Consider the following 19230-nt stretch of genomic DNA (forward strand, 5'->3'; position numbering starts at 1 on the left):
TTACTTTGAGAATCAATTACAAATATTTTGAAAAGTAAAGGATATTGATATTTAATCATTCATGGACATCTTTTTATCTTTCCTTTCTTATTACCATGCTCTAATATGTTAAGCTTCCTGTACATTATTTCTTAGATGATCTTGGTACATCTTCTCACATGAGTGGATCAAGAACACCAAACATAGCTCAACCAGATGATGCAAGAGAGGTAGGCACATGGGTATCCAACCTATGTATGGAAAAAGAAGACTATTTTTTATGTTATTCTAGAAATAGGTATCTCAGTTCACTAGTTCACAAAATTTTCTTTGATGAGAATTGTGCATTCCACTGGGCTTCTTTACTTATTAAATTGCAAGAGAATCTGAGGAATAAGGTTCATCATTGTAATTCAATGGTAGAAATGATTCTGGTGTGTCATTTTGAGAAGAAATGTTACATCTATCTGCATCTTTTACATTCATCCTTTAGAAATGCAGCAGACTTTCCGTTTCTAATTCTTTTGTTTTTCCAAGTTTGGTGGGACTATTTGAGAAAATATGACAAATGCCAATGTTGGTGGCCATGTTTGAAAAAAAAAAGGTCCATGCAAGTATGAGAAAATTATCTTAATCTTTAATGTTTCTTCATTTACCTTTATGCTACTGGAATCCCCATTCATTTTTAGCTATTCAGAATTTGATTTCAGACTGTTAGAAAAATTCCCATTGGGGAGCTGGGCATTAGGGCGTATACACAGTCCTTGATTCTTGGAATGAAACAAAAGTTTTCCTTGATTCCAGGAGTTGGACACAAAGTTTTAAAACAGAGAGAACACCTCTCCTTAAAAATCAGATTTAGTACTACCTCGATACCAAGTCTATGCAACTGATTTCCTTGAATATTTGTTCACCTTTATGTTTCTGTTAACTCAGTACCCTATTCACTCACTTGATGAGGTCTGTAGTATGAAATCATATAATATTTATATATATTTCATTTTTTATTCTTTTGCCTGTATACTTTGTACTGTGTTATAGAGAAGCAAATCAATTAATTCTAGGGTAGCTCCTAAGAGCTATAAATCTATAGTTACTTACCTATACCATTGAGTTCAGTGCTCCTAATTCCTTTTCTGTTTTTTTTTTTTTTTTCTTTTTTCTTTTCTTTTCAGGGGAAGGGGTTTGAAATCAGGGCCTTTTGCATGCTAAGAAGATACCTTACCACTGAGCTTCACCCCTAGCCTTGTCTCATTCATTGTTGAGTCTGGTAGATCCAAGAATCAGGACATTGCTAATAGAACACCTAAATGAGTATCCCCTGAACCCAGGAAAATATAAAAGTGAAAAGTAACTAAGTACACAGAAGCAAATTACTCAGTCTCATAATTCATCTTACAGATCATTTGATATTTTTTGTAGAGATTTGAGCTCGCTGTTATTTACCAGAGAATCATATTCATACATGTATTCATTCAATAAAAATTCATTTTACACAGGACATAAATATTTTTTAAGAATTCCTTCATTTTGTGTATGCATCATCTGGATTTTTCACTGTTCTCTTGTTCATCTCCTTTCCTTTATTCATATGTCGCTGACATTCATTGTATGCTTAGCATTTAGAGAAATGTAATTATGTAATTTTCTTTCCCATGCATTTATGTCCATGAAGGATTCCTTAAACAACATTAATGGGCAATTATCTGAAAGTTACCACTAATGGTTCTGTAATGTGATGTCTGCCTAATTCTCTATTTTTAGCCCTTTTCCCTATCTGCCCTTTCCTCTTGTTTTACTCCTCCCAATTCCTGTATTTCTAAACAAGCACATACCCTGTTTAATACTTGTCTTCCTCTCATGCTGTTGTCTATCCTACTCTCACCCTTTCCTGCACTCTGACTGGCCACCCTTACTCCTAAGTCTCAGCTCAGGTATTACCTCTAGAAAAACCATCCCTGTCACCTTTTGGTCCCTTGAATATTTTGGGATCAAATAAATTAAGACTGTTCATACTAAGTGATTCAAAATTGTCCCCACATTTCTAGGTGCAAACAGAAGTGACATGTAAAGAAATATTTTATTCTTCAAGTGGTAAAGGTACCCTAGAAAAATCAATAAAGAAAAACTGATACCTTTGAGGAAAGAAATACCTGGTTTTTGTAAGGATAAAACTCATATAATCATGGAAGACTGACATAGCAGACTGACTCTTAACTACCAGAAAAGTTGTTTGTCAGAAAAGGCGACAAATCTATTTCAAGTATAAGGAACAGGGGTAAAAATATAAAAAGTATCAATAAGTTTTGAAAGCATTAATAATGAACAGGTTGTTGATAAGTTACTCTTATGAGATAGAACTATCAAGAGAATCTGCCAGAGTCAGAAGTTTTTAGTCAGTTTAAGACCTTCCTAAGCTACACAGGTAGACTTAATCTATGTTTGCTCGTATGATTATCTAGCCCTAAGTAACAGAAGTATAGAGATCTCTACTAAACATAGATATACCAATAAAGGGATATTTTACAAAAATCAGATGACATTAAGTTGCTTAACTATATTTTCTGGGGACATCTATGACATTAAGAGTTAAATGTTGTGTTTACATTCCTGATAACCTGGACAATATTAAAGTCCCCAAATAAAGGCCTTGTCCACTCCAGCCTTTGCTAGGCCTAATTATGGGAACAATTTCTCAGTTCTTCCACCTCCTGGTGAGAGATTGACTTCTGTCATTTTCATGATACTCAGTGGCATGTTTCAGATGCTGTAACATTTATTTTGTACTAATCTCCTTTCAGTACTCATGTCTTTTTGTTCTTCTCTCATAGAAGCACCCACCCCCAGATGACTTTACAATCTGCTCTTCCCCAACCAGACTTCTACCTTGGACCCCTCGATTGACCCGATTTTTAAAAAAGGGAACTCCAAACTGCTTGCCCCACGCTGCCCCCTTTCAGCTTTGAAGCAGCCAGAACAATCAGTGCCCCCTTTTCCTTACAGCAGTTGGGAGTTCCTAAAGGGGGGAATGAAGCCAGAATTAAGGACAGGTAGTTAGTGTAGAAATAGGGAATCGGGTCAATTCGAGGAAATTAAGCCATAAACCCATCTGCCTCTGGAAGTTGGAGACTGCCCCTGGGAGAATAAAATGTTAAGGATGCTGTTCGCCATGGACAACCTAAGACAGGCCCAGTCCCAAGCCAAATTAATATAAAGAAAAGGGGGAGATGTCAGGGACGCTCGCCTCTGAGGGCCCGCGGAGGTGGGCACGCCCCGGCCTGATCTTCAAGATGGTGCCTGGTGCGGTGTCAGAAAAGGCTTGAAGCTGTCAACAAGTTTCAGGAAGTACTCCTGATTGGCTGACATACCTTGTGCTTGGCTTATGTACAGTACATGTTTTATGCGTTTACTTGATATGTCCATGCATTCACCACAGGGACAACTTTCTGACTGGTCCCTGTATTCTTTATAACCTGGAGTAGTTCCGCATTGCAAGAGCCTTTTGTCCACATTAAAGAGAAGAAGCTTCACTGCACCAAAAAAAGGCGTATGTGTTATTTCCTCCGCGGGCGGTGGGAAGTGATACATGGCCTCTCTCTGTGTTACAGTGATAACGAGGAAGCTGATAATTTTGACAGTCCTGACTTTATTGGCTGCCACGTCTTGCCTTGGCTCCAGCAAACAGGATGGATGCAGTTTTCTCTCACTTATGCCCTTTCTCTCAGCCTGCCCATCTCCTTCCTCTCTCTCTCTCTCCTCTCTCTCTCAACCTCTCTTTCTCTCTCTTCCTCTCTCACACTCTCCTCCTCCCATCTGTGGCAGTAGACTTCTTAATGGCTTTACAAAGACAGCCAGGCAGAGGAGCACTTACTTCTCAGTGATTTTGGTCGGACTATGACCTAGCTGACTGTGAACTTGGAATGGCTTGAAATGATAGCAATTCTGATCGTCATTGTGCTTTTTGTTAAATTATTGGAACAGTTTGGGCTCATTGAAGCAGGTTTAGAAGGTAAGGGAGTGCTTTTTAGTGACTTCTAAAATCTGTTTTGCAGTAAAAATTTATTTAAGTGAATGTTAAGAGGCACCTGAATATGAGATCAGAGAAATGTGATTGTGGAGTGGACAGGAAGATAGGCAGGTTTTTCAACATAGGGAAGACTGATAAACTTTTTTCAAGTTGCAGTAATGTTTGCACAGCAAAAGAACATTAAAACTATGAGAAGTACCAGGAATCAAAATGTTAGAACCAATACTCAGGAAATTAATGATTTATAATGGATATGTCTGCTTATATTGAGATCATTTAGTCCATATTAATGTTAGATTTTTATGTCTAACACCCCCTTTTATTATGTCAGCAGATTTTGACTATGTTGCAAGGTGCACTTGTTTCTTGCTATGTAAATACATTCATCAAATGAAAATGATATGCATTTACTGTTTCTTATGGTTTAAGATTGGAACCTAACAATGACAAGGTTTTTATAAGGTTGTCTCTAGAACTATTTATACTATTATCCATTTTACATTCTAACAGAGAGATAAGGGAAAAAGAATCTCCAACTTATAGGACAGACTTTGACATAGATGCCAGATAGCCAATTGTTTTTCATATGTTGCTCTTTATATTCATTAGAGGCTCATACTCTTGTTCTTAATAGTCATCTCTCTCTTTAAAAATAAGTGTGTACTTGCCTGTATCTTCTCCTGAGCTGAATGTTTTGCTGAGTAAATTTAGAGTTATTTTCTTCCTACTCGGAACACATTTGAAAGTACATTTGTATTCAACCACTAGTTTCTGTAAAGTTGGCAGTGTAATTTTTAAAAGCATTGCCAAATGATGTTTGACGTAGTTATGTTTTATGTTGCAATATTCTTCATGCTTCAAATTTTAAACTTGAACAAAACACATTACCAGTGTATTTACATCTGTCAACTAATCCAGCCTTCTAGAGAATGGCTGCCACAATGTGGCATAAACAAGATTGTTTTACAAACAGCAAACATCAAATTAAAGTAAGTGTGTCACTCTGATGTAGATTACCTGAAACCTACATTTGTAACTCATGGAAAGGAGGGGGAGAGGGATGGTGGAAAGTAGAGTTTGTTAGAGTAATTTTAAAGGAAATTTGCAAAGTGCTTTTCCCTCTCACAGGGAAACATTTGCTTTGTAGTTCTAAGAAGAACTTCTGGAACTTTGTAGTTCCAGAAGTTCTAACTTCTGGAAATGGTCACTGCTCTTTAAAACTGACTTGTCTTATCCATCCTCATGAAACCAGTAGCTTGGTTTGGGTTGTTTGTTTCATGGTGTGTGTTATTTTACCTGGTGATTGTGATTGGGATGTCCCATTTTAGTGCGCTGGTTTTTTTTTCTCTGAAAATGCCAGCTGCATGGAACGGTGTCAGAATTCCTAGCTCTGTTGAGGGATTTGTGCCTCATTTCATGGAGGTTATATGGTCATTCTTTGTCTTCTTATGTTGAGGGCATTTACTCTGGATTTTGTGCTGACACCTCCTCTGGTATTTTTTTGTTTGTGTGTGTGTGTGTGTGTATGTGTGTTCAGAAGCACAAATATTCCCTCTCTCAAATGGGAATTTGTGTTTCCTTCCTCCAAGGGCCGCTAACCTTTATGAAAGTATTTATTATTCCCTTTACTTATTACTTATATTAAAAGCTATACTGGTTTGTGTGTACAGTTTCTTTCTCGTAATTTGTATTTTATAACATTAAGAGTTTTCCAGGATAACACTGTATTAATACTATGGAGACAATCTGCTCTCTCATAAACTTCAATATAAATCCATATGTGATTTCTAGATTTTTTTCAGGAAGTATTAGTACATGGTAAAGTGTTGATAACCACATTAAGGAGGAATTATCCTTAACAGGTAAAAGTTGGCAGAAGCAAAAAGCAATAGTGCCTCTCCATCCTGAAGTCTGTATATGATTTATCTCAAAGTGAATTTGAGAGTCAAACAAACTTCAAAACAAGATTTAAGTTGACTGCACTCTTTACTTGCTGGAGATTAAAAGTAAATGAATAGATGAAAGTATCTCCTTGCATATAGTTTATGAGTATACTATAAATTTGTAGCCTGTTTTTAATTAATGAAAAGGAGAAATGATATTTAATATTAAAATATCATTTTCATAGATTTTCCCAAACTTTATTAAGAAAAACAAGTATCCATGCTCATTTCATTCAGATTTATTTTCACATAAGAGTTTCTTTACACCATTTTACATATTTGAGTTGGAGAGAGAATGGTTTCTCCTACCTTTCTTATTTCTGTATGCTCAAGTGTCCTAGTAAAGAATCTGTATATTAGTTAGACTTGGTTAAAGACTGAGAATGAATTTGAATGATTTTTCCAAATGATTGAAACTTTTTATGTCACCTTGCAATTGTTTTACAGTATAGACATCACTCAGAATGTTGTTTTTCATATTTTGTATTATTATATAAGCAATATGTATTATGTTATGAAGGGCATACAAAATGCAATATTTACAAAATGCAGTTATTATCTTGCTTTTAATATGTATAGAATAAATGTGCCTCAAAATGGGTAATGGAAAATCTGAAATATTTGTAATTGCTTATCTTTGAGTGCTGAGTTTCCATTCTTTGCAGAAGACTGGGGATTGGAATTTTGGATTCCCTGTGTCGTCCTTCTCCAGTTTGTTTATGATATTCATAAATACATAATGCTACACATAGACCCATGTCATATTTTTATATCCTAAAAGATTTACACTTAGCAGGTGACATCATTTCACTTGAGGAAAGAAAATAATAGTTGAGGTAGATTCTTAAGCATCATCTGCTACTCTTTTGCTTCCAAACTTGGATAAGACACTTTACTTCTTTAATTGTCTAAAACTGGACTTGATAATCTCCATGGAACTTTCCATTTCATAAATTCTATAAGTCTACTGGGTAATTAAAGTTTGATGATTTATATAACACATATCCTTTCTCATGAAATAGATATCAATGGTCTACTTTGAAACAGGTATGCAGTATGACTGTTAGACCAATCCTCCTCTCTGAGAGTGAATTAATTCATCATACCTCAGGGAAATAGTCACTGTATTTCATTAGAGTAGAGAAATGTCCTTTTCCTCAATTCTAGAATTTGGCATTTGGGGCTGCTATTTCAGACATCTTTATGATTTAGTTTCTCAAAATTTACACAAGAGTTCCAGTAACAATTAAGCATATGTCATCTAGTAGCTTTATTATTGGGTAATATTCTTAAACTTCAATAAGTATTCTTTTTAAGAAAATTACTCTTATACCAGGTTAATGTGCATACAAATAATAGTGTTAATTTGAGCAAAGCTTTAAGAGCAATGCACAATGTTAGTGGTCAGTATTCTGAATTCATGGCCTCTCTCTACTCAGTCTGAGAAACCCTAGAATTATTACAGTTTGGAATCTGCCTAAACTCTCATAATAACAAATTGCCTCTTTCCCAGCTATAAAAGCAAAAGTGGTTTCTGTTAACACATTCCAGGGAGAAACTGAATCAAAATTTTAATGGCAAAGCCATTTCATTATCTCTATATGTGAAATTGGGCTATGGAAGTATCTACTCTTCATCCAAATATGTATTAAATTTGTTGAAGTAGTTACTGAATGAAGAAAAACCATCCTTCTATCAACCTAAGTAAAAAATGAAAGTTTTAAAGAATGTATTAGTGAAAGACTTGGGGAAAAAAATCACTTGCATTGGTAATTATCTTCTATAAAATCACAAAAAGAAATAACATAATCTACATCCTTTTTAGCATACACATAAGATCTTGTTCAGTATTTTTGCAGCTGACTTTATTTAGCTGGTTTTTGTACTACTGTAAAGAAACTTCCCTAAGAGATCTACGCAAGGTAGTAGTAACTACTTGCAGAAATTTGAATTTTTAGAAACAAACTTTTAGCTCTTCCATACTACTGACAGAAGCATGGAGCTACTTATTCTGTCCATAAGTTGGACCACCTGGAAAGCCGCAGTGACTATATGTCTAGTCCATGATGCTCACTGGGAATCAAGAAGCAAGTGATCACTGGGTGGGAGTGTTATTTCCATATGAGTTAGTTTAGTTGAAATTCATAAAACAAAGTATTTGTTTAATTTTTCTAACATCCTGCTTCCCTAAGATGTAATGAGATATCAGAATTGATGTGTTTGGAGTATTAGAAAAGTCTCTCTAAACTGTAATATTTAAGGTCAAATTTATGTATAGAGACTAAATGACTGAATGAATGAATAAGTGAAAGTCATAAAACCAAGATTTTGACAAAGACCTAAGAGGGAAAATAACAAATTATAAAAATATAGAAATTATTCTTTACCCATCCACAGAAATTAAAAAAAAAGCTAGAAATAATAGGTAATATATTTGATCTCTTTGAAGTTCTGCAAGATGAAACAATACCACAAAAATAAATCTTCAAAAGGTAAATCCCAAGTCAAATATTTTTATGTAATACTTCCTTTCATTAAAGTAGTACATAAAATTTTATAAAATAAAATTGTACCTCAAAGTTTATGACTCTTCCATCATAAAGAAAACACACAAATAAGATGAAAAACCAAAAGACAGCTACCTGTGACATCCTAACCCATTTGTGAATTCTCCTCCCAGAAACAACTTCTTTGAAACTTTATACTATTTATTCTAGTACAGATTTTTATCATGTATCTACTCCAGTTCATGTTTCTGTATTTTTTAATTTCAGATACTGCGTATTTTCTTCCTGGTATGGAATATGAAGATCACATGCTCTAATCGTGCTCTTTGTTCTATGCCTGTGCCTCCCACCGTGTTTCCATTCAACATTCATGAGCTAACATTCTTGCAATGTTGCAATATTGAGCAAAGCACTTATAGATAGTACACAATGCTTGTGTTTATTTTTTTGTTTTCCTTGGAGATAATAAGGGCATCTTTCTTTCTCATTTGTTACAATTTCTATGTATGCAAGGTTTCCCAATCTCATTCTCAAACCATAATTTTCAATTTGGTATAGACAGACACATTCTGAAATCCTTTAAATCCACTTTCCACCTTTCCTTTAAATCCATTTTCCACCTTTTAGAATCCCTCCTTAACCCTCTTCCCTTGAAGTGAGTGACAGGTTGTTCTGCAGGTAAACTGGATAAGCCTCCTTCTGGGACTGAGAATGCCCTTTGAGTCTCTGTTGAGTTCCATCCCACAAACTCTTCTTCTTTGTTACACCCTCCAGTTAGTGGAGTATTTCCTTACTTCTTAAGAAAGGATGAGGTAATTTACAAAATTTTTCATTCTCATTTTTTGTTTTTTTATTTTTGTTTTCCTTTCTATTTTTACATTTCCTTCCTCACAAATGACCTATAGTTGGTGTTAAAATTCTAAATTGGAGATTTCTTTACAATTTTAGAGGCTCAACATTTTCAAAATTCCTGTATCTTGTTTAAAAGCCTAGTGTCATGCTTTTAACCCAATCTGTTTCTTTTTCTCTCCTCTGGAATCTGTTTAGCATCTTACCTTTATCCCTGTGTTCTGAAATTCTAAATGATGTGCCTCACTGTGGGTTTCTTTCCTTTTACAGTTTTGTACCTTGGCTGGCTTTCAGTCTGAAAACCTAAGACTTTAAGTCTGGGGACACCTTTGCTTTATTTCTTTGAAATGTGTTTCTTCTCCACTGATTCTGATTTTTTTTAATACAACTTCTGGTAATTCTTTGAATTATCTTGTAATTTCATGGTTGTTTCTCTTCTATTTTCTGTCACTTTTTACATTTCTTTCAGTAAGAGCCTTTCATATGTATTTGTGCTCTTCCATTTTAATGAATTCATTTTTTACATCTATCAACATTTTTTTTTCACTTTCCAGTGCTCTTTTTTACTCTGTTTTCCCTTTTACAGTGGTTTCTTGTACTTATTCCATTTCTGTGACTTTTTAAAATATTTTATTCTAATCTTTCTATGTCAAATATATTTTAAAATTTTGTTTTCTTTGCTCCTTGCACTGACTCTTTTTCCTCTGAGTTGCTTTCATTACTTGTTTTGGTTTCTGCCTTTGCATTCTGGCTGTCTATGAATATTTCAGAATGAGATACTAGTATTCTGATTGCATCAATTTTCTGAACGAGCAGACCTTGTTTATTAGAGACATTCACCATAGCTGATGACTTGAAAATCCAGCCATTTCATCAGAAGATCCTGAAAAATTCTTATTCCTGGTTCTATGCTCTGAAGGGAGAGATGATTTCTTATCATTTGCCAGTTGGAAATAGGATTAGGCTACATGAAAAGAGAAATCTAACTTTAGTTGCTGAACCAATGAAATATATTTTTCCCATTCATTCAATAAATAAGACTGAAGTCTTGATTAAGTTGAATTTTTACCCTTCACCATACTAAGAATATGGCTTTTATCACACTTATAATCTGTAGGCTTCAACTCCAACCTCATGTCCATGTACCAGACAGAAAGAAGAAATAATAAGGGGGGGGGGAGGAGAAGCACCCTATTAAAATGAGTGAATGGATAAGTAAACAAATGGACAGACATTTCAAGGACTCCCTAGCAGACTTCTGCAAATATGTCACTGGGCAAAACTATGTATTTCTGGTTTCTGGGGCATCTGGGAATTTGAGGTATAGAGTCACTGTCATCCTAAACAAAATTAGGCTTCTGTTAGAAAGGAAGAGTGGAGGGTGAGTATTGAATAGGAAATAAAGACATTGTTCAAGGTCAAGAGGAAGAGCTTTACAAGCAGCAATAACTTGTTGGCATTATCATCACTGTAGAATCACATGATCCAGAATATGACTTAAAGACTGGAGTGGATTCATTCCTCACCTCTGATGTTAAATTCAGGAATCACTTTTCCATGCATGACAGTTTGAGACTTTATTGTATTTCCCACCTCTCCCTAGAGTCAGAAAACTCATCTAAAACTATGGTGTAATCTCCATAGTATGGTGGGTGAAACTTATTCTTTATTGTTAAATGTCATGCCTGATATTTTGCCTGGCAAAGAGTAGGTATGTAATAAGTATTTGCACAAACACATAAAAATATGGTCTTACTACATACATTGTTTATGACAAAAAAAATTATTTGTACTATGTATCATGTTAACTTATGAGTTTTTCACATTGAACATTTATAAAGAAGGAAAGAAGGAAGGGAAGGGGAAAGGAAGGAAAGGAAATGTTGACTATTAAATATTGTATAGTATTATTTTTAAAAGGAAATCTTAGCACACTATTGCCTTTTATTACAGTTATGAGATTAAAGTCGAAGGGATTGTGGGACATGGATTGACTTAGCCTCCACTGAAACAGCCTCGAATAGTGTCTGGTCTACAGGTTTAAGATGGGTCTGCTGGTTACAAGAGCAGTTGTGCTCTTGACCTTCTGCAAGCTGCTCAGTACTTCTATGCTTTAACTTTCCCCTCTGGAAAGCAGTATGGAGATTCCTCAGAAAGCTTGGAATGGAACCACCATTTGACCCAGCTATCCCACTCCTTGGCCTATACCCAAAGGACTTAAAATCAGCATACTACAAAGATACAGCCACATCAGTGTTCATAGCTGCTCAATTCACCATAGCCAGATTGTGGAACCAACCTAGATGCCCTTCAGTTGATGAATGGATGAAGAAACTGTGGCATATATACACAATGGAATATTTCTCTGCCATGAAGAATGATAAAATTATGGCATTTGCAGGCAAATGGATGAAATTGGAGGATATCATGCTAAGTGAGATAAGCCAAACTCAAAAAACTGAAGGACGAATGATCTTGCTGATAAGCGGATGAGGACATATAATGGGGGGTAGGAAGGGTTAGCGTTAGGGTTAGGGTTAGGTTTAGGGTTAGGGATAAGGAAGGTGGTAAGAATGGAGGAAGGAAGGACTGTATAGAGGGAAAAGAGGGGTGGGAGGGGTGGGGGGGAAAGGAAAAAAAATAACAGAATGAATCAAACAACATTATGTAAATTTATGATTTTAAATAAAAAAAAGATTGTGAAAAAAAATTACATTCAAAATTTTAAAAGTTCATAATCGAATTATTTATTAAGAGGAAGAAAATATGATTTCTTTCTACTGGAAAATTCAAAATCCTTTTTTCTAGTTATATTTAAATGTATAGTAAATTATTGTTAATAAAGTCACCCTACTGTGTTATAGAACACTGAAAGTTTTTCCTCCTATCAATTAAAAAAGAGGAGAAAGAAAAAATCAAATTAATCTTCATACCTTTTGTGAAGCAACGTCTTTTCTCCTGTTCTAAAATTCAAACAAAAACATGAGACATCCAAGGACAGAAACAGCTAATTAAACTTGTTGATATCAATAAGTTTAAGAGTCTTTTTTATTTTATGGTGTTACTTTACTGCAATAGGATTTTTTTTTATTGTAAACAAATGGGATACATGTTGTTTCTCTGTTTGTTCATGGCGTAAAGGCATACCATTTGTGTAATCATAAATTTACACAGAGTAATATTGTTTGATTCATTCTATTATTTTTTCCCTTCCCTCCACCCCACCCACCCCTCTTTTCAGTCTATACAGTGCTTCCTCCATACTTGCCCCCCCCAACCCTAAATCTAACCCTAACACTAACCCTTGCCTCCCCCCGTTATGTGTCATCATCCACTTATTAGCGATATCATTCGTCCTTTGGCTTTTTGAGATTGGCTTATCTCACTTAGCATGATATTCTCCAATTTCATCCATTTGCCTGCAAATGCCATAATTTTATCATTCTTTATGGCTGAGTAATATTCCATTGTATATATATATACCACAGTTTCTTAATCCACTCATCAATTGAAGGGCATCAAGGTTGGTTCCACAGTCTGGCTATTGTGAATTGAGCAGCTATGAACATTGATGTGGCTGCATCTCTGTAGTATGCTGATTTTAAGTCCTTTGGGTATAGGCCAAGGAGTGGGATAGCTGGGTCAAATGGAGGGTCCATTCCAAGTTTTCTAAGGAATCTCCACACTACTTTCCAGAGAGGCTGCACTAATTTGCAGCCACACCAGCCTTGTATGAGTATATCTTTCTCCCCACATCCTCGCCAACACCTGTTGTTGCTTGTATTCTTGATAATCGCCATTCTAATTGGGGTGAGATGGAATCTTAGGGTGGTTTTCATTTGCATTTCTTGTATTACTAGAGATGTTGAACATTTTTCCATATGTTTGTTGATTGCTTGTAGATCTTCTTCTGTGAAGTGTCTATTCATTTCCTTAGCCCATTTGTCGACTGGATTATTTGAATTCTTGGTGTAGAGTTTTTTGAGTTCTTTATAGATTCTGGAGATTAGTGCTCTATCTGAAGTATGATTGGCAAAGATATTCTCCCACTCTGTAGGCTCTTTCTTCGCATTGCTGATAGTTTCCTTTGCTGAGAGAAAGCTTTCTAGTTTGAATCTATCCCAGTTATTGATTCTTGCTTTTATTTCTTGTGCTATGGGAGTCCTGTTAAGGAAATCTGGTCCTAAGCCGACATGTTGAAGATCTGGACCTTCTTTTTCTTCTATAAGATGCAGGGTCTCTGGTCTGATTCCGAGGTCCTTAATCCATTTTGAGTTTAGTTTCGTGCACGGTGAGAGATATGGGTTTAGTTTCATTCTGTTGCATATGGATTTCCAATTCTCCCAGCACCATTTGTTGAAGAGGCTATCTTTTCTCCATTGCATATTTTTGGCCCCTTTGTCTAGTATGAGAAAATTGTATTTATTTGGGTTTGTGTCCATGTCCTCTATTCTATACCATTGATCTAACTTTCTATTTTGGTACCAATACCATGCCGTTTTTGTTACTATTACTTTGTAGTAGAGTTGAAGATCTGGTATTGCAATACCCCCTGTTTCACTCTTCCTGCTAAGGATTGCTTTAGCTATTCTCGGTTTCTTATTCTTCCAGATGAATTTCATAATTGCTTGCTCTATTTCTGTAAGGTATATCATTGGGATTTTAATTGGAATTGCATTGAATTTGTATAGCACTTTAGGTAGTATGGCCATTTTGACAATATTAATTCTTCCTATCCAAGAACATGGAAGATCTTTCCATCTTCTAAGGTGTTCTTTAATTTCTTTCTTTAGTGTTGTATAGTTCTCATTGTAGAGGTCTTTCACCTCTTTTGTGAGATTGATTCCCAAGTATTTTATTTTTTTCGAGGCTATTGTGAATGGGGTAGTTTTCCTAATTCTCTTTCTGAAGATTCATCACTTATGTATAAAAATGTGTTGGATTTATGGGCATTGATCTTGTAACCTGCTACTTTACTGAATTCACTTATGAGTTCTAAGAGTTTTCTGGTGGAATTTCCAGGTTCCTCTAAATATATAATCATGTCATCAGCAAACAGGGATTGTTTGAGTTCTTCTTTCCCAATTCGTATCCCTTTAATCTCTTTGGTTTGTCTAATTGCTCTGGCCAGAGTCTCAAGAACGATGTTGAATAGAAGTGGTGAAAGAGGGCATCCCTGCCTTGTTCCAGTTTTTAGGGGGAATGCTTTCAGTTTTTCACCATTTAGAATGATATTAGCCATGGGCTTAGCATAAATGGCCTTTACAATGTTAAGGAAAGTTCCCACTATCCCTATTTTTTCTAGTGTTTTGAGCATGAAGGGGTGCTGTATTTTATCAAATGCTTTTTCTGCATCTATTGAAATAATCATGTGATTCTTGACTTTCAGTCTATTAATGTGGTGAATTACGTTTATTGATTTCCTGATGTTGAACCAACCTTGCATCCCTGGGATGAAACCAACTTGATCATGGTGCACTATCTTTTTAATATGTTTTTGTATGCGATTTGCTAAAATTTTGTTGAGAATTTTTGCATCGATGTTCATTAAGGATATTGGTCTGAAATTTTCTTTCCTTGATGTGTCTCTGTCTGGTTTAGGTATCAGTGTGATATTGGCTTCATAGAATGAGTTTGGGAGGGTTCCCTCCTCTTCTATTTTATGGAATACTTTGAGAAGTATTGGAATGAGCTCTTCTTTAAAGGTTTTGTGGAACTCGGCTGAGAACCCATCTGGTCCCGGACTTTTCTTTGTTGGTAGGCTTTTGATGACTTCTTCTATTTCATTACTTGGAATTGGTCTATTTAAATTGTGTATGTCCTCCTCGTTCAGTTTAGGCAATTCATATGTCTCTAGAAACCTGTTGATGTCTTCGAAATTTTCTATTTTGTTGGAGTATAGATTTTCAAAATAGCTTCTAATTGTGTTTTGTATTTCAATCCTGTCTGTTGTGGTATTTCCTTGTTCATTCCGAATTTTAGTGATTTGGGTTTTCTCTTCTCTTTGTTAGTGTGGCTAAAGGTTTATCAATTTTGTTTATTTTTTCAAAGAACCAACTATTTATTTTGTTAATTTTTTGTATTGTTTCTTTTGTTTCAATTTCATTGATTTCAGCTCTGAGTTTAACTATTTCCTGTCTTCTACTACTGGTGCTGTTCTGTTCTTCTTTTTCTAGGGCTTTGAGCCGTAGTGTTAGGTCGTTTATTTGTTGAGTTTTACTGCTTTTATTAAATGCTCTCCATGAAATAAATTTCCCTCTAAGTACTGCTTTCATAGTGTCCCAGAGATTTTGATATGATGTTTCTTTGTTCTCATTTACCTCTAAGAATTTTTTAATTTCCTTCCTAATATCTTCTGTTATCCATTCATCATATAATAGCATATTGTTTAATCTCCAGATGTTGGAATAGTTTCTGTGTTTTACTCTTTCATTTATTTCTAACTTCAATCCATTATGATCTGATAGAATACATGGTAGTGTCTCTATCTTCTTGTATTTGCTAACATTAGCTTTGTGGCATAATATATGGTCTGTTTTAGAGAAGGATCCATGTGCTGCTGAGAAGAAAGTGTATTCGCTCTTGATTGGATGGTATATTCTATAAATGTCCGGTAAGTCTAAATTATTGATTGTGCTATTGAGATCTATGGTTTCTTTGTTCAATTTTTGTCTGGAAGACCTGTCCAGTAGTGAGAGAGGCGTGTTAACATCACCTAGTATTATTGTGTTATGGTCTATTTGGTTTCTGGAATTGAGAAGGATTTGTTTGACATACATGGATGAGCCACTGTTTGGGGCACTGATGTTTATGATTGTTATATCTTGCTGATTTAGGCTTCTCTTAAGCAGTATGAAATGACCTTCTTTATCCCTTCTGACTAACTTTGGCTTGAAGTCCACATGGTCTGAAATGAGGATGGATACTCCAGCTTTTTTGCTGAGTCTATGTGCATGGTATGTTTTTCCCCATCCTTTCACCTTTAGTCTATGGGTATCTTTTTCTATGAGGTGAGTCTCTTGTAGGCAACATATATTGTTGGATCTTTCTTTTTAATCCAATCTGCCAGTCTATGTCTTTCGATTGATGAATTCAGGCCATTAACATTCAGGGTTATTATTGAGATATGATTTGGTTTCCCGGTCATTTGGTTCATTTTTTAAATATTTTTTATTTATTTGTTTGACACAACTTGTTTCCTCCTTTATTTGACAATTCCTTTAGGATAATTCCTCCCTTTGCTGATTTGCTTCTCTGGTTTTCATCTCTTCCTCATGGAATATTTTGCTGAGAATGTTCTGTAATGCTGGCTTTCTTTTTGTAAATTCTTTTAGCTTTTGTTTATCATGGAAGGATTTGATTTCATCGTCAAATTTGAAGGTAAGTTTTGCTGGGTATAAGATTCTTGGTTGGCATCCATTTTCTTTCAGGGCTTGAAAAATGTTGTTCCAGGCCCTTCTAGCTTTTAGGGTCTGGATTGAAAAATCTGCTGATATTCGTATTGGTTTCCCCCTGAATGTAATTTGGTTCTTTTCTCTCACAGCCTTTAAAATTCTATCTTTATTTTGTATGTTAGGTATTTTCATTATAATGTGCCTTGGTGTGGGTCTGTTGTAATTTTGTGTATTTGGAGTCCTATAAGCCTCTTGAACTTGATTTTCCATTTCATTCTTCAGATTTGGGAAATTTTCTGATACTATTTCATTGAATAGATTGTTCATTCCTTTGGTTTGTTTCTCTAAGCCTTCCTCAATCCCAAAAATTCTTAAATTTGGCCTTTTCATGATATCCCATAGTTCTTGTAGATTCTGTTCATGATTTCTTACCATCTTCTCTGTTTGTTCAACTTTGTTTTCAAGGTGAAATATTTTGTCTTCAATGTCTGAGGTTCTGTCTTCCAGGTGTTCTATCCTACTGGATATGCTTTCTATGGAGTTCTTAATTTGGTTTATTGTTTCCTTCATGTCAAGGATTTCTGTTTGGTTTTTTTTCAATATCTCTAACTCTTTATTGAAGTGATCTTTTGCTTCCTGTATTTGCTCTTTTAACTGTCGATTGGTGCGATCATTCAATGCCTGCATTTGCTCTTTCATCTCATTGTTTGCTTCCCTGATCATTTTAATTATGTACATTCTGAACTTCTTTTCTGTCATTTCTTCTGCCATGCTGTCATTGGGTTTTATTGATGTAACATCTAGATTTGTTTGCAGCATTTTCTTTCCTTGTTTTCTCATATTGTTCAGGTATCAGTGGACTGCTGAGATATTGCGGATTTCCTCTTTTGACTTACAATGTCCCTGAAGATTTGTATATATATCCCCTGTTAGCCTTCAGTAGGCTGATGTCTTGGAGCAAGTTGATAATGCGGTGCTCCACAAGGAAACTGCCTCTCTAGGAGTGGTGGCCTTCAGGTGGGGTATATTCCCTGCTAGTGGGCAGAGGTGCCTCCACTTGTTGACCAATGGTCATCCAAAGGGGACCTGGGCTGCGGGCTGAGGCAAGGCCTGTTTGGGCCTGTGTCTCTGGTTTTACCGTTCTTGTGGGGAAACCTTACCCGGCAGGGAAGACTCACCCGTGGGGAGGTCTCGCTGGTCAGTTCCCTCCTAGAGTTTCCCCTCAATTTATAGCTACCGCCTGGGCTGGACTGCCTTCCTCTGCAAAGTTCCCAGGGGCCCGGCCCTACCTCCTGGGCCTGGGAGCCTCACCCTTCGCAGATGAATCTCCTTAGGCTACCTCTCCTCAGATAATCTGCCTGCAGTCCTGGAACCTTCGCTGTGCCCCTAAGTGTGTCTCTGTGCGGCTCTTCCACCAAGAAGCCTCCTAGATCCTGGGACCCTGCTCTGCACCTAATCGCCTGGCTATGTGACCCCTTCTCTGAGCAGCCACCTGGGGCCCCGTACAATTGCTCTGAATCCCAGAGACCCACCACACGCCTCTTCCTCCAGACAGCCGCCCAGTATTCCGGTGCGGTCCCTAGGAGTCCAAGTAACTCACTGCATGCCTCCTCCTCCCACCAACCACCCATAGCCCAGGGCAATCAATCACTCCGAGTGGAAATGACCCTCCCTGTTCCTCCTTCTCCTCCAGGTAACCCCCCCGGGTGTTCAGGAGCGGTCACTCTGAGTGGCTCTGAATCCATGTGACCCGCTGCACGGGTCCTCTGGGCAACTGCCCGGAGCTCTGATGCGGCCACTCGAGACCAAGTGACCCACCGCACTTCTCCTCCAGGCAGCCCCCCTGTGTTCAGGAGCAGTCGCTTTAAGTCCAAACAACTCACCGATCGCCTCCTCCTCTGAGCAGCCGCCCTGGAGCTCTAATGCATTCACTGTGAGTCCAAATGACCCGCCTTGCTCCTCCTCCTCCTCCTCCTATTCCTCCGGGCAGGCCCCAGTGTTCAGAAGTGGTCTGAGTCCAAACAGCTCACCATGCAGCCCCTCCTCTGGCAACCGCCTCTAGCTCTGGTGCAGTCACTCTGAATTCAAGTGGCCGTGCTCCTCCTCCTCCTCGTCCTCAGGGCAGGCCCCGGTGTTCTGAAACCACACAGCTCTCCTCACCATTCCTCCTCTGGGCAGCCTCCGGAGCCTCAGTGGTTGCTCCGAATCCCAGCGCTGTGCTGAGCGGCCTCCTTTACGATGCTCCCAGTTGTCCGAGTTCACTGCTCCAGCGGAGGGAGGGGCATCTCGCCGGCAGCTCTACTTCACAAAGTTCCCTGCGTTCCGGGACTACTGCCCCATCCGGGACGCCTCCCCAACGGGAGAGACTCACCCGGCTGCTTTGAGTTGGTCCCAAGTCTCTCAATATCTCCTCTTTTGAATCCTGAGTCCTGGAGCAACATGAAATGCAGCCACCCTCTAGGCCGCCATCTTGAAAAACCTCAAGAGTCTTGCTTAAATATTTGACTATTTAGACTGTGGGCTCCTGAATT

The 19230-nt window shown here is 37.1% G+C and overlaps 1 long non-coding RNA gene across 2 annotated transcripts in view; it reads left to right on the plus strand.

Annotated features, from left to right (window-relative positions):
* LOC306660608 overlaps nt 1-19230 on the plus strand; it is a 601149-nt gene that overhangs the window by 18173 nt on the left and 563746 nt on the right. The window contains exons 3-4 of one of the 2 annotated variants that reach the window (XR_013763691.1): nt 136-209; nt 1155-1279. This is a non-coding gene — a long non-coding RNA (uncharacterized lncRNA). Of the gene's footprint in view, nt 1-135; nt 210-1154; nt 1280-19230 lie in introns of those variants that run through there. The other variant, XR_013763690.1, reaches the window with a different exon arrangement.

Source organism: Sciurus vulgaris, assembly GCF_902686455.1.
Source record: "Sciurus vulgaris genome assembly, chromosome: 4".
Lineage (NCBI taxonomy): Eukaryota > Metazoa > Chordata > Mammalia > Rodentia > Sciuridae > Sciurus > Sciurus vulgaris.